Below are 13983 nucleotides of genomic sequence, written 5' to 3' on the forward strand. Positions count from 1 at the left end.
TACGTATGCAATGCTTAACGTAAAATGAACTCTAAAAGCTATTAATGGCATAATTGAAATCCACCTGGGACTGGTCGTCCATCTGTTGTGGGGAAGGTGCCTGTAGACTCTCCTCTATTGGCCTATGGCTAGGCCCTGCTTCATGGTCATTAGTTGCTTTGTTGCGTTTGTTACTAACATCTTCATCTTCAGTCAAAGGATTCCCCCTGGTTCTCTTGGGAGCCATTTCAACAGGCTTATAAAATGACTTAATCCATTAGAGGATTAATTGAATAACATTTATTTTCCTTGTTTACCCAAATATAAGGATTTTTGGAATAAATAGGAATCTTTAATAGTCGTTTTGATAGGTTGCCCATCCCATAATTTAATTATTCTATATGTACTTTTTCCCCATCCTTTAATAAGGAATTTGGACCTCGGTTAATTCTTTGGCAATTAGATAATTTTATTTCTTACTTTTTCTTTTGTCCATTATATACAAAAATCAGTTACTTTTGACCAAAATACGTACCTAAACTATTTATCTAAGGATAGGATATTTATCATAGATTTCCCAATGTATATTCCTTCTCTGGTATTGATATCAAAGGTTTTCTATTTACTTTACTATATTTCCCTTTTTATTTTTCTCAAAAATTAGAGTAATTTAACTGGAATATATAGTTAAACTAATTTTCTAATGGTAGCATAATTACCTCGAGTTCCCTGAGGTCTAATAAACCTCTGATAAACATCTCAATTCAATTTAAATCCATTTACTAAATTCTCCTGTTTAAATTACTCACAAAATAGGTTATTTTAGCTAAAGTAATTAGTTAGATTAATTTTTTGAGCTTCTCCTAATTATCACGGGTTCTTGAACACCAAATTAACCACTGATAATTATATCACAGCATTTGAATTTCATTTACTAATTTCCCCTATTTAAATTACTCAAAAATAAGATATTTTAGCTAAAGTAATTAGCTAAATTAACTTTCTAAACTTCTCCTAATTATCACAAGTTCTTGAATACCTAATAAGCCATTGATACATATATGACAGCATTTGAGTTCCATTTACTAATTTTCCCTATTTAAAATGCTCAAAAAACAGGGTATTTTAGCTAAAGTAATTAGCTAATTTAATTTCCTGAACTTCTTCTAATTATCACGGGTTCTTGAACACCTAATTAACCATTGATAATTATATGGAATCATTTCAATTCCATTTACTAATTTCTCTTATTTAAATTACTTTAAAAAATAGGGTATTTTAGCTAAAGTAATTAGCTAGATTAACTTTCTGGACTTCTCCTAATTATAATGGGTTTTTTCACTCCTAATTAACCATTGATAATTATATGAAAGCATTTGAGTTCCATTTACTAATTTTCATTATTTAAATTACTCAAAAAACAAGGTATTTTAGCTAAAGTAATTAGCTAAATTAATTTTCTGAACTTCTTCTAATTATCATGGGTTTTTGAACACTTAATTAACCACTGATAATTATATGTCAGCATTTGAATTCTATTTACTAATTTCCCCTATTTAAATTAATAACAAAACAGTGTATTTTTGCTAAAATAATTAGCTAGATTAACGTTCTAAGATTTTCCTAATTATCACGAGTTTTCAAGAATCTAATTAACCACTGATAATTATATGAAAGCATTTGAATTCCAATTACTAATTCCCCCTATTTAAATTTCTCAAAAAACAGTGTATTTCTACTAAAATAATTAGCTAGATTAACTTTTTGAGCTTTTCCTAATTATCACGGGTTCTTGAACATCTAATTAACCACTGATAATTATATGATAGCATTTGAATTTCAATTACTAATTTCCCCTATTTAAATTTCTCAAAAAACAGTGTATTTCTGCTAAAATAATGATCTAGATTAACTTTTTGAGCTTTTCCTAATTATCACAGGTTCTTGAACACCGATTTAACCACTGATAAATATATCATATCATTTGAATCCCATTTACTAGTTTCCCCTATTAAAATTGCTCAAAAAACAGAGTAATTATGCCTAATTAATTAGGAAAACTTCTCAAAAAATTATAGGATAATTTTTCTAGATTAATAACTGTTTAATGTATCTTTGATAATTACTTCAACTTAATCTAATCCTTATTAATATTTTTACCATTAATTCATGATTAATTTGGCTAATTTCAGCCCTAATATGATAGGATAAATAATTAGCTTAGTATTACTAAGCTTAATTATAATAATCAACAGAGATTAATTAATTTAAAGAGGTTTAAGGAGCATGCATAGGCCTAATCTTTGATTTATTAACAATTTATCTTAATCTAACCTTGCTAATTAAGAAGGATTAGGTTAATTACCGTTAGGGTTAATCAATTAGAGATTAAACTCTAATGATTTCTGCGTAGTGTTTCTCCCTAGATGAGAGAGAAAATTCTCAAGGCTCCGAGTCTAAGAAAATATGAAGAGAAAGGTCCTTTTTATAGCTTTTTCTCGGCATCTGGAAGATTTTGGCAGTTTTCCCCTAGTCCAAGCAACCCCCTAGCTTGCATTTTGCGCCATTTTCAGCCATCACTGCTCTTGGCAAGTTTCCTCAGCTTCCATACTCACCCCATACCTTCCAGAATTTGACTGGTTGATTTTTGCAGATCTTTAATGATGAAATTTGGAATTTCCTATCTAACTCTAGAACCTTAGTGTAAAGAAGTCTTTGCTAATGATTAATAATGGAACCATCCAATTTTTGTTATTAATTGAACTTCTATGGTAATTTTCCAGGACCCATAACTGTTCCGGTTTTTATCGGAATCATATTTTGAAAATTTCTAAACATGGTAAAGCTCTGCTTATGATTCCAAAAATACCAAAATTAATAGTGTTTGGAGTCCTGCAATAGTGTTTTCCATTAAGTTTTGCAAGCTTAGTACAATCTTTAAGGTTTCGGAAACTGGAAACCTTACATAGCTGTACAAGAGTCTTCTTCAACAATCAACTTGCTAGAAATTTAGCTAAACATTGCAGATACTTAGTTGGCACAATCCGAAGCCAGGTGCCAAGAGCAAAATACATTGCTAAACTAGCTCAAGGACAACCCTACAATAGCCACACTACAAGGCACAAAAGACCTTGAGATGGAGTTGAAGCTAGAGCAAATGTAGAGAAGAGAGCTCTCTATTGGGTTTATGCAACGAGAAGAGAGATATCAATAGAAAATAGACCAACTAAAAGTAGAATTGAGTAAAGCTCAAGCAACAACCATGGCACATGCTACCACACCAAAGGAAGGACATGTAGATTCTACAATGCAAGATAAAGATACCCTACAATTTATGGAGTTTGAAGAAGCTACCATTGGAGAGGCACAAAAGACCTTGAGATGGAGTTGAAACTAGAGAAATTGTAGAGAAGAGAGATCTCTATCGGGTTTATGCACTGGGAAGAGAGATACCAATTGGAAATAGACCAACTAAAAGCAAAATTGAGCAAAGCTCAAGCAACAACCATGGCACAGGCTACCACAGAAGGACATGTAGATTCTACAATGCAAGATAAAGATACCCTACAATTTATGGACTTCAAAGGAGATGCCACTGAAGAGGCTAGTCTTCTTGATCTAGATAATTCTCTATTAGAAGTAGCTAACACATGCTACACCAATTATGCACCAAGATATGGATGTGCTATTGTGCACAATGTTTCCTATTCATTGTATAAGTCCTTGGGCTCATTTAGGAGTTCCAAAATGTATAATCTTAGACTAAAAGGGCTCAACTTTATCCCATAGTTGAAGGGCTTGAAGCCCAAAACTATAAAAGAGCCCTATGCTAAATGAGAAGTCATTCTTGGGTGAGCTATCTTCTTTGTAAAGTGGATGGTCATGAGGCTCATGGGCTTTCCATGCCCATGTAGCTCTTGATTTCTAATAATCAGATGCATTTTTTTTCTTATCTCTTCTTTGTTTTGATTCTTTGGAGTGATATTGTATTAGTGTGATGTTAGATCTCTAATCCTTTTTCTAGTTAATCTCTTCTATCCACACCATTGGCCATGGTGTGTGAGGGCTATGCCTTCCCTGTCTTTCTCTCTCTATAAGGTGTGTGGTTTAGTGTGTTTGCATACATAGTAGCATTGAGGGGTGGACCCGAATAGCCACACTAATGTTAAATAGGTATGTTAGTTGCATGCTTGTGTAGCTGTGTGATTAGGACTTGTGATTAGGGTGATTGATGTGAGAGGTTAATTTCAATCACATGATTGTGTGCAAAGTCATTAGTAAGTAGGATTGTGTGGTTGATTAGTGGAAGCCCCTTCCATGGATTCTCTCTATGATGGTAGAAGTATCCCTTGAACTCTCTATTTTGATGCATCCTATGACGCTCGTGCCTCCAAGCGATAGCCAAGTTGCTGATCCATGGATTGGTAATTTTGTGTGGGTTATGATTAGGCTGTTGCTATAGTGCCTCCCTACACCCTCTCCATTGGAACTTTCTAATAGATTATCTTCGGGTCCTTCTAGGGCTAATGTCTCATCACTTGCATTTACTATACTGACCATATAGTATGGAACCACATCATAATTATCTTTGTCACAAAAGTTTCTTGTGGGGCCATCTAAATAGCACACACATCTAGGGTTTCTCGGATATAAGTCCATTCTAATGGGGCTGAAGAGATTCTTCAAGAAAAGGTTCAGGAACATACTCCTTATCTTTGAGTGCCATTTCTAGGATACACTCTTCTTGTTTCAAACTCCCACACTGTGATGCACCACACATCTATAGATCTTTGGGTTTGCCTAACCAAGCTGGAAGCTCCGATCCTACTATCATAGCTAAATCAACTTCCTCCACTGGGGTTTGGTTCACGTCTTTATAGCTATGGTCTTTAAGGTTTATGCATGTTGTGGTTTCCTTGTGTGTGAGGTATATATATATGATCATATCCCCAATCTTGAAACATCTTAAGATGTCTCATAAACGGCCATCCAAGTATGATGTCATAGTTGTTCTTCTTATCAAAGTCAACTATGGCAAAGGTATGCTCATACTCGATGCCACAAGAAGTAACAATCATTATCTCTAAAAGTCCCAAGGGTTTTTTCATATACCCATCTTCTAGTTGCAATCTCATTCTGCTAGCCCTCATGACACGTTTTTCCCCATTTTTTCCAAATTTCCTTGGTGGCCATAGCAACACCAACTCCACTATTAAAAATTGCCATGGTTGTTACACCTTGAAATTCTATTGGAAGTGTAGTTTTCCCGTCTTCACCCTCATAATACTCACCAATCTTGTTTAATGATACAGTTCTTGTGTTCAATTGAGGTTTTTATAGTTCTCGGATCCCTTCTTGAATCTGTGATGCTAGATCCTTTACCCAAATTTCTCCAAGCATTTTTTCTACAGTTGCCCACATGTTTGCTCTTATTGGAGGAGCTTCGCTAACATAATAGTACAAGTCACAGGTGTAAACAATATGTTTATCAACCCCTTAGAGTCCATAGCCTTTTTTGATGAGAGCATTTGTGATGCCACTGCCTTCACATCTGATTTGGCTTCATACTCTCCCATGTATGAGGGTAAGGTTTCAAAGATTGAGGTTGACTCTCTAAAGAGTATACTGACCCCTTATCTCCCCAATACAAGCAAAGGTCTAGATCAGCTTGAGATATTGCCTCAAACTCTTCAATAGGTGGAAGAAAAACATACGTCCCTTTATTGGTCTGGTTGACTCTCTTACTCAACTCTTTTGCATCATTTGCTTCTCGTATGTGTCTCTAAATCTCATCTAGGCCATCATCCTCTCTGTAAGATTTTGGTATCATAGGATGGACATCCTCAGATGCCTAATCTGTGGTATTCATCACTACTCGGGGATTTTCTATTTTAGTTGTGGAATTTGCGATGGTCCTTTTAGTTTCATGCGTCGGCAAGATTATCGGTGTTGGAGTTGGAACTTCAATCCGACTCTTGGGCTCTAGCAAATCTTGGGCAATTTGGATCATTTTTTGACACATCTCCAACCTTTTCTTTTCTAACTCTGCATAAGGGTACGTCATCCATTTTTGTTCTTTGATTTGTTTAGTCTAAAGTCGTGCTTCGTAGGCTTTCATAAGTGCGTCTAGAGGTTCATTCACCTTTTCCACTAGTACTGATCCTCCAAAACTTGCACTATCTTTGTCTCATAGGGATCTCTGTTCTCAAGGAGTTCCAAATCAAGGTTAGTTTGACTCTCTAGTCTCTTTAATCTATCCTTGATTTTTTCTAACTCCTCTGTTAGGGCTGTGTGTTCACGTTCCTTTCTAGCTTTCATATGTGCCTTCATGGATTTCCAGGTGTTTCGTTGAGGTGTTTTGTTCATAATCGGGTGCATCTGTTTAAGGTTCCGCAATTATCAGTTCTTCCCTTGATTTTTGAGCTTGCGCTCTTGTGACAACTTGTATGGGTATCACCGTCTCATTTTTGAAATGCTACTTGATGGGATCGCCCACACTATGTTCAATATAGTTTTTGTAAGGTCTCTACTTTTGAATTCCACACAAGTTCTATTACGCATTTGAATTATACAACCATCACTCATTGTTTAAGATATTCGAGTTCAAATTATGAATCATAGGCTGAGAAAACCTAGAATTCAAAATTTATGATATAAAATTTTGACATGTTTAGCTATACGAAACACTCGCTAACTTATTGCAAGACTTATTTATTGACTTTAGAATTTTCTCTTACTACTCTAAAGTTATTCTAATACTGTAAAGTTTAACTTAAGAAAGTAAAGTAATTTATCATTAAATAAATAAATAAAATAATTATAAATTCAGAAGATACACATGGAAGACACATGGACTCACCTAGACTCACATAGGAGGGGACAAAGTGGGACACACAGTCACATGGAAAGGATAGGTTAGTCTTGACTAATCTTAATGAGGGGGGCTATGTGGCCTTATCTCTTGAGATGATGATGGCAAATTGGTCAAGCTGATGGATACCACAAGGGGACCAAAAACGCGGGTATGAATTTTAGAAATAATAATAATTTGTTTAAATAAATTTTTATTTTTATTTTGAAAGAAGCTGGACTTTTTTCTTTTTTGCTATAAAAAGAGCATCCATACTCACACTTTAGACATAGAGATTGCCTCTATAGCACTCACGAAGTGCTACCACTTCTCTTAGAGAGAAGGTGTCCACAAATCACTAAGAGAGAAAAAACTCTAGTGGATTAGTAAGGTATGTATTAATTAAGCATTCAATTAGTTTTAGAAATGATGTGTGTATTCTCTCGTACTCTAATCTCTCTAGTGGATAAGTAAGATTCAATTAGTTTTAAAAAGGATGTGTGTGTGTTCTCTTTTACTCTAATCTCTCTAATGGATTAGTACGATTCAATTAGCTTTAGAAAGGATGTGTGTATATTCTCTCGTACTCTAATCTCTCTAGTGGATTAGTAAGATTCAATTAGCTTTAGAAAGGATGTGTGTGTGTGTTATCTCTTACTCTAATCTCTCTAGTGGATTAGTAAGATTCAATTAGCTTCAGAAATGATGTGTGTATGTTCTCTCGTACTCTAATCTCTCTAATGGATTAATAAGATTCAATTAGCTTTAGGAAAGATGTGTGTGTGTTATCTCTTACTCCAATTTCTCTAGTGGATTAGTAAGATTATATTAGCTTTAGAAAGGATGTGTGTATGTTCTCTCGTACTCTAATCTCTCTAATGTATTAGTAAGATTCAATTAGCTTTAAGAACAATGTGTGTGTGTTTTATCTCTTACTCTAATCTCTCTAGTGGATTAGTAAAGTTTAACTAGCTTTAGAAAAGGATGTGTGTGTGTTCTCTTCTACTCTAATTTCTCTAGTGCATAAGTAAGATTCAATTAGCTTTAGAAAGGATGTGTCTCGTACTCTAATCTCTCTAGTGGATTATTAAGATTCTATTAGCTTTAGAGAAGATGTGTGTGTGTTCTCTCTTACTCTAAGCTCTCTAATTATACCTACTCTCTCTAGTTAGTACATCTTAACTCTATTAACTTATGCATAGTCAATTGAAAGTTAATACATAAGAGTACTCATCACACTCTTATTATGCAAAATGAATTTTTCATTCACCAATATTATTATCAATTTGATTAATTAGTATTTTGAATAATACTAAAAATTGATTTAGTTGAAGTATAGGAATTGAAGTTAGAATTGACTTAGAAATGTCATGCAGAAAAGCTAATGCATTTGTAAACTTCCAATTTTGTAGTTTACACACTTAATTTTTGATTAATTAAGGCTAGGAAATATTTTGATATATAGAAATTAGGTGTAGTGCAGTAACACTAAGTGTGAATCCGATTTGGCAAGGGTTCAAATTACAGACTCTCTTTGGAAAATTTTAGTAAGTTAATATTCAAGAAAAATAACAAGGTTACTTATATGTAAAAACGGCTTTAGATTTCAAGGAAACTACTAGGAAAATTGATCAGTCTCCACCAATTGGACCAATCAGAGCTATGGTGTAGGTTGGCATTGTAGTTTCAAGTTATACATCATTGCATATGCGATACCACAGACATACATTAATCACCTTAGGAAAGGAAAACACGGACCGAAACCAAGGGGCTTAACCCTAAGAAACTCGGCATTTGTATGACAAGTAGGAAAAAATGTTTGGTTAAGTTGTTTTTCATAGGAAAGGATGTATGTCCAATACTTTCGGTATGGTTTCCCTCAAGACTCTATACTTATTAGCACTGGCATTAGGTGGCAGTTGTTGAGGCGTGAGATAACGTCCAAGGTGGCACAACTAATGCTGCAATGGGAGTACACCCAAGATGGCCCAGCCATATACTGCATTTATGTTTTTCCATGGTGTGAGGATGACGCTCGGTTTGGCACCATTGTTGTTGTGGTGGGAGTATGCCTAGGTTGGCACAAGGAGTACTTGTCGAGGGGTATATGACGCTCAGGATGACAAGGGTTTTTATGAATAATGTATATACCGATCAGACCTAATGGCACTAGTAGAGATTCTTAAGTGAACCTAATCCAAAAGTGGTTGGTTTAAAAATGGACTACTTCTTGCTTGATTACTGTTTGTAATACTGTTTGAAGGGCTTTTTTAACAAACCAGTATCATAAATAAGGTGAAGGAACATGTATGTTTAAATAGTGTGGTAGTAATTAGGTAACAAAAGAAGGGTGAGTGCGGTGTGGAAAGTGGGAGAATGATACCCAAAAATGATTCTATGGACAGGTGGACCCAATGAGTCAGGTAACTTTTCGACGCTAGAAGTTTTATTTCTTTTATAGTCATAAATCTTAAAAGAGACGAACCTTGGCGGCTGTGCTTCTGAAACATGGGCAAAAAAGCGTACAGGTTGGTCACTCTAAGGTTTATACTCTTAGGTATAACCTTTGATAGGTTTCCAATGCTCATAAAGAAAAACCAACGAACATTGACTTAGCTACTACGTAGCCACGGGCATGAATTGTTAGTGAAGGATTGGTCCTATCTTGCTATGGCAAAGCATGATCACCATAACCCTATCTAAACACTATCCATGATCAATTATCCTTTTGTAATCACTAAACTCAAAATATAGGAATATTTCAAAGCCTTGTACTCAAAGACTACCAACTTTGGTAGAAAATCATGTGTATATGAATAAAGTTTGGATCAATATTGACTTTTGCCTATATTATTGTTTAATCAAGTCTTGTCTTAAAGTAGATTAAATTTACTGTATCAAATAAAGTTTCATTTAATCTATATTTCACAGAGTCCGGTGTACACATCTCTTCAAGAGCAAAAGCTACTTCTCAAGCAAGGTAAACTTCCCTCTTTCAAGGGGGAAGGAACTCTAGTTGAGCGCGATGCAGAAGTGTGGCTTGAAGAGATGGAGGATTATTTTGCTACTGCTAGTACTACTCCCGATAACCAAGCAATGTTGGCTATGTTTTGTCTCACGGGGGATGACAAGCTTTGGTGGAAACAACACTGCAAAGATAACTAACTAGCTCAAAACACTCAAACTTGGGAAGACATTAAGTATGTTGTCAAAGGACGTTATCTTCCACCTGCACATGAATCCCTTAAGATGAATGAATTCTTCAACTTACATCAGTTTCATCTTACAGTGGAAGAATACTACTCCAAATTTGTAACTCTTAGGCGCTATGCTCCACCAATGACCGCAAATCAACAAGTAGCCCGTTTCTGCCAAGGACTAAATGCTCCTTTAAATATTCGTCTAGAAGACATGAGGCCTATAAATTTACAAGATGCTCTTTTAAGAGCAAAACCCTTAGCTAGAGAGATGTCAAACTATCAAAGGGGACGAAATGAAAATATAAGGAATGCTACAAGGACAAGACGACCTATGCATTAGGTGAAATTTGAACTCACAAAGGTACTGTAAATTCGTAATGACCATAACGAGTGTTGAAAGTTATTTTGGAGATATTAGCCTCCTGGATTCAAATTTGATGATAGTCAAATCAAAGATCAATCTTTGTGAACATTTTGGCTCCATGTAGTCTATATAGCATCTCGTCAATACGAGGAATTGGATATTTATTCTTGACGGTAACTTGATTTAAGCCCCTATAATCTATGCAAAGTCAAAGAGATCCATCCCTTTTCTTTTGAAAAAGAACATGCGCACCCAATGGAGGCGTACTAGGTCAGATAAACCCTTGCTCAATCAACTGCTTGAGCTGCTCCTTGAGCTCTATAGCCTCTAGAAGTGACATCTTGTACGGCGCTTGAGACTAGTTCACTACCTATAAAAAATTTGATTTCATGGTCTACCTCCCTAGGTGGTGGTAGTTTAGAAAGTTTTTCTAGGAAAATATCTGAAAATTCTTCTAGCCACATTGATTCATGGTTGAAAGAAGACTTTTCTACTTTGTTTATTTTGACTACAAAAATTTGTTGTCCCTTGCGTAACCCTTTGAAAAGACGGTTAGCTTTGACCAAGTAAGCTTTTGGTCGTCCATGCTGGCCTTGAATAGTGACTTCTTGACCTTGGTTGTCCACAAAGGTAACACTTCCTTGGCCACAATGGATATTGGCATTATGACTGGCTAACCAATCCATTCCAAGAATTCTGTCATAGATTCATATGGGTAAGGTCAAAAAGTAGCAGAAGTAGAGTATTCTCCCAACTTGAAATCTACTTTTTCCACAGTGTACTGAGATAACACCTCCTTTACATTGGCTAATTCAACTCTCATCTTTCGTGCAGGGTGTTGATTAAGTACTAACCTCCTTAAACATTTAGGTGACAAGAAAGAATGAGTACTTCCACAATCAATAAGAAGCTTAATTTTTTCACCTTGGTGATTTGCAGGTGTTTGAATGATAGCATATTGTTGTCTTGCTCCTGGGTTATCAATTGCAGCATGTAGAGTTTCTCTTTCCTCTTGTTCACATTGGTTCTCCTATGATAGAATTGACTATGGCATCCATTTCATGCCCTCAATCTTGTCCTCCATTTATTCTCTCATGATTTATTATTTGATCTCTCCCTCTAGCACGATTAGGTATATTTGTTGAAGAGACTCACCTAGGAAAATACATTCCTAACATGTCCTGGCTCGTTGCATTCAAAGCATCTAAAATCTGCATTTTAAGCTCCAGTTATTGAAGATGCAACTATCGAATGAGTTTGTTTAACTAGGTGAACTGGCCTTTATTACACATCACTAGGTGAAATTTGGACTCACAAAGGGGCCCTTTAAGGAGTTTGACTTTACCTCTCTCAACCAAAATGGGTGCATGAATAAATTTTGCAAACAAACTCCAAAGTTGGTGGAGGTTTGACACCTAGAATGTCCTCTTCAAGCTCTATCTACTGATATATGTCACGCCATGAGATTCCTCATATTATAGAAGACTCTTTTTTTTATTCACCTATGATGTGACAACTATGAGAAATCTAAGTGAATAAAAAAAAGAATCTTCTAAAATACGAGGAATCTCATGGCGTGCTATATATCAGTAGATAGAGATTGAAGAGGACATTCTAACCGTCAAACCTCCACCAACTTTGGAGTTTGTTTGAAAAAATTATATGCATGCACCCGTTTTGGTAGAGAGAGGTAAAGTCAAACTGCTTAAAGGGTTGGCTTTCGGATTTACAAATGCTCCTGCAACTTTCAATCGTTTGATGCATGATATCTTTAGAGAATTCTTAGATGATTTTGTCCTAGTATTCTTTGATGATATCTTAATTTATTCCAAATCATAGGAAGAGCATGAAGGACATGTTGGGAAAGTGTTAGAGCTTTTACAAGAAAATAAGCTCTATGCAAAGAAAAGAAAATGTACCTTCTTTACCCCTAAGGTCTGTTACTTAGGGTTTACCATTTCACATGAAGGAGTCTCTGTTTACCCTGACAAAGTCAAGGATATTGTGTAATGGCCTCAACCCACTTCACAAACCAAAGTCAGAGGGTTCTTAGGTATCACATGGTTGTACATGATCCTTGTAAAGGACTATGATTTTAAAACTGCACCACTAATCGACTTGGTAAAGAAAGGTACGATACTTTGGGAAGAACAACATGAAGCTTGCTTCAAACAACTTAAGGAGTATCTTGCTTCCAGACTTCACCCAAGAATTTGAAGTGATCACAGATGCTAGTAACCTTGCATTAGAAGGAGTCCTTACTCAAGAAGGAAGGTGTGTAGCTTACACTTCTCAAAAGCTTAGGATTCATGAAGTGAATTATGCTACACATGATTTAGAATTGCTAGAAGTTATTCACACTCTCAAGTATTGAGACATTATCTATTGGGATGCAAATTCCAATTGGTTACAGATCACAAGAGCCTTAAGTGGATTTTTATCCAACCTAACCTTAACATGAGACAAAAGAGATAAATAGAGCTCATAAACAAATATGATTTTGATGTTAAAACTAGACCAGGTAAGGATAATGTTGTGGTAGATTCCGAAAGCCGTAAAGATTTTTTGGGGGCAATTTCCATGGCTAACAACCTTATTTTAGACAAGGTCTCAGATGCTGCTATCAAAGATGCAAATTACCAGATGCTTGCTAGTATCCTACGTGAAGAGAGGGTATCATCAAATCAACCTAACCTCTACATTACTCCTTAGAAGATGGGAAAATTTACTATAGAAATCGACTATGCATACCTAAGGATTCTGCCCTAAGAAATGATATCCTATATGAAGCACATGGTGGCCCAACTTCAAGACATCCAAGTTATGACAAAACCCTCAATGCAATTTGCAAAAGTTACTGGCAAGGTATGAAAGGCGGCGTCCTTCGCTATGTCAAGCAGTGTTTGTCTTGTCAAAGGATTAAGGCAGAGAGACTAAAGATGCCAGGTACACTACATCCTTTAGATATACCCCAAATGAAATGGGAATGTATTAGCATATACTTTATCACCGAGTCTCCTTGAGTTCAAGCTGGCTATGATTCAATCATGGTTATAGTCCACTTGCTTACTGAGGTGGCTCACCTAGTTCTAGTCAAGACAATCTTTAGAGGTTCAGAGATTTCTTGTCTGTTTGTGAAGGAGGTTTTTAGAATTCATGGTTTACCCAAGAGGATTATCAGTGATTGTAATGCCAAGTTTACTTGAAAGTTTTGGGTATCATTGTTTCAAGCTATTGGAACTAAGTTATGTTTAGTACTACTTATCATCCTCAGACTAATGGCCAAACTGAAAGAGTTAATTAAGTAATTGAAGACATCCTCAGAGCCTACTGCAATAGAGAACGTCGCAAGTGGATTCAGTACCTACCCTTAGTAGAATATGCATACAATTCCTCTACTCATAGAAGTATTGGAATGACACCTTTTAATGCTCTTTACGGTTAAGAATGTTTATCACCTCTTAACTTTTTCGACCCCACTATAAGGGTAGAAGTCTGAGAGAAAATGCACGAAGAAATGGAAGCTCAAACCAAAACTATTCGAAGCAATATTCAAGCCGCTCAAGATTGACAAAAGAAGTATGCAGACT

Source organism: Adiantum capillus-veneris, chromosome 29, assembly GCF_014529385.1.
Source record: "Adiantum capillus-veneris isolate H3 chromosome 29, ASM1452938v2, whole genome shotgun sequence".
Taxonomy (NCBI): Eukaryota; Viridiplantae; Streptophyta; class Polypodiopsida; order Polypodiales; family Pteridaceae; genus Adiantum; species Adiantum capillus-veneris.